This window comes from Bos javanicus, chromosome 29, assembly GCF_032452875.1.
Source record: "Bos javanicus breed banteng chromosome 29, ARS-OSU_banteng_1.0, whole genome shotgun sequence".
Lineage (NCBI taxonomy): Eukaryota > Metazoa > Chordata > Mammalia > Artiodactyla > Bovidae > Bos > Bos javanicus.
The window spans coordinates 5,778,060-5,780,724 of NC_083896.1; the positions used below are offsets into that span (position 1 = coordinate 5,778,060).

Consider the following 2,665-nt stretch of genomic DNA (forward strand, 5'->3'; position numbering starts at 1 on the left):
GTCTCTTTCCCTTCTGGTTTCCTCAGTGTTTATGCCCAGCAGTGGGATTGCTGGATCATTGGAAGAATCAATATAGTGAAAATGAGTATACTACCCAAAGCAATTTATAGATTCAATGCAATCCCTATCAAGCTACCAACAGTATTCTTCACAGAGCTAGAACAAATAATTTCACAATTTGTATGGAAATACAAAAAACCTCGAATAGCCAAAGTGATCTTGAGAAAGAAGAATGGAACTGGAGGAATCAACCTGCCTGACTTCAGGCTCTACTACAAAGCCACAGTTATCAAGACAGTATGGTACTGGCACAAAGACAGAAATATAGATCAAAGGAACAAAATAGAAAGCCCAGACATAAATCCACGCACATATGGACACCTTATCTTTGACAAAGGAGGCAAGAATATACAATGGATTAAAGACAATCTCTTTAACAAGTGGTGCTGGGAAATCTGGTCAACCACTTGTAAAAGAATGAAACTAGAACACTTTCTAACACCATACACAAAAATAAACTCAAAATGGATTAAAGATCTCAATGTAAGACCAGAAACTATAAAACTCCTAGAGGAGACATTGGCAAAACACTCTCCGACATACATCACAGCAGGATCCTCTATGACCCACCTCCCAGAAATTGGAAATAAAAGCAAAAATAAACAAATGGGACCTAATTAACCTTAAAAGCTTCTGCACATCAAAGGAAGCTATTAGCAAGTTGAAAAGACAGCCTTCAGAATGGGAGAAAATAATAGCAAATGAAGCAACTGACAAACAACTAATCTCAAAAATATATAAGCAACTCCTCCAGCTCAACTCCAGAAAAATAAATGACGCAATCAAAAAATGGGCCAAAGAACTAAATAAACATTTTTCCAAAGAAGACATACAGATGGCTAACAAACACATGAAAAGATGCTCAACATCACTCATTGTCAGAGAAATGCAAATCAAAACCACAATGAGGTACCATTTCACACCAGTCAGAATGGCTGCGATACAAAAGTCTACAAATAATAAATGCTGGAGAGGGTGTGGAGAAAAGGGAACCCTCTTACAATGTTGGTGGGAATGCAAACTAGTACAGCCACTATGGAGAACAGTGTGGAGATTCCTTAAAAATCTGTAAATAGAACTGCCTTATGATCCAGACCTAATCTTAATGGTATAATTCAGACCTAATCTTAAGGTTGAATAGCAATGGAAGTGATGGTGTAGCTCTAAGTCAAAACTAAAGATCTGAGAACCAGGGAGCCACTTGTGTATGTACTGGAGTTTCCAGGTTCAGGAGCTAGAAGCTCCAGTATTCATAGCCAAGAAGAGAGAGAAGGCGAACAGTTGCCTTTGTTCCATCCAAGCCCCCAGATGATAAAGTGATGCCCACCCACACTGGTGAGGGCTGATGTCTTGAGTCAATTACTAATTTCAATGCTAATCTCTCCCAGGAGTTCCCTTGCAGATTCTCCTAGTGTTAATCTTTGACCTGATCTGGGCATCTCAAGAGACAGTGAAGTTGACACATAAATTTAACCCTCACAGTGTGTCTAAACTAATGGAGACAAATAAAAAGTTTCCTTGCTAAGGACTCAGAAGCTGCAATTGTTTCTGATCTGATGGAAGGGGATATAGGGCTTAGAGGACCTTAGGCAGATCTTTGGTTCCCCCACAGTGAATATAATGATGAGCGTACAGTTTACGGGATTTTTAGTAGGATCCAACGAGATATTTGCTCTCACTTTGGCAGCACATATACTGAAATTGTAATGATACAGAGAAGTTTGTCATGGCCCCTGCACAAGGATGAACACAAATTCATGAAGCATTCCATATTTTTTAGGCTTCCCTGGAGCCTCAGCTGGTAAATAATCCATCTGCAATTCAGATGGGTTCAATCCCTGGGTTGGGAAGATCCCCTGGAGAACAGAAAGGCTAACCTCTCCAGTATTCCGGAGAATTCCATGGACTGTATAGTGCATGGGGTCACAAAGAGTCAGACATGACTGAGTGACTTTCACAAAAGGAGATATTGCCTGTTGAGGGCTGGGCTCTGGAGTTGTTGAACAAGAGCTCATTATTATGTAAGCACTTCAAATATTTTTTTTTTTTTTTTACAGTCTTTTCCCTCCTCATGAATAGCATGAGTCTTCATCCCTTGAACTCAACCACTGTTATTTACAACAGAGGAAAGAAAAACCTGGATGTGAAACTGGACTCACATATTACATGTGCTTACCAATGAGTCAGGATTCAACCAGACTGTTCCAGTAGCCAGTGCGGGGGTGGGGGTGAGGGTGGGGGCAGGGGATGGGAGGGAGTAGGAGAGACTGGATTCATCTTCAGTGATAGACATTCTGAGCCTCAGGTCTCTAGGCCAGCTGCTTGTAGATCAGACCAGAGTGCAGGGGTTAATAGTCAGCCACCTGTTGCTCTGGCTAAGCCATGAGAAAAACCCCATGGGAAAAGAATAAAAGCAAAATATAGCAATGGGAGATGTGATCAGGGACACAGGACTGATTGTATCATACACAACAGACACTTTCTGTGTGCCGAGACACTAAAAAATAGTGACCTGGCCCCAAAGAACAGGGCTCTTAATCCAAGAAGTCTTGAGTCCCCCAGTTCCATCTTTGAAACTTTAATTCTGTCTCTAGTTTCTTTTCCC

General features: G+C 41.1%; 1 non-coding gene across 1 annotated transcript; it reads left to right on the forward strand.

Moving 5' to 3' along the window:
* Nucleotides 1-1,729: 1,729 nt before the first annotated feature.
* Nucleotides 1,730-1,837, forward strand: LOC133241886 (U6 spliceosomal RNA). The gene has a single exon (XR_009734697.1). It is a non-coding gene; the product is annotated as a U6 spliceosomal RNA (small nuclear RNA).
* Nucleotides 1,838-2,665: the final 828 nt, after the last annotated feature.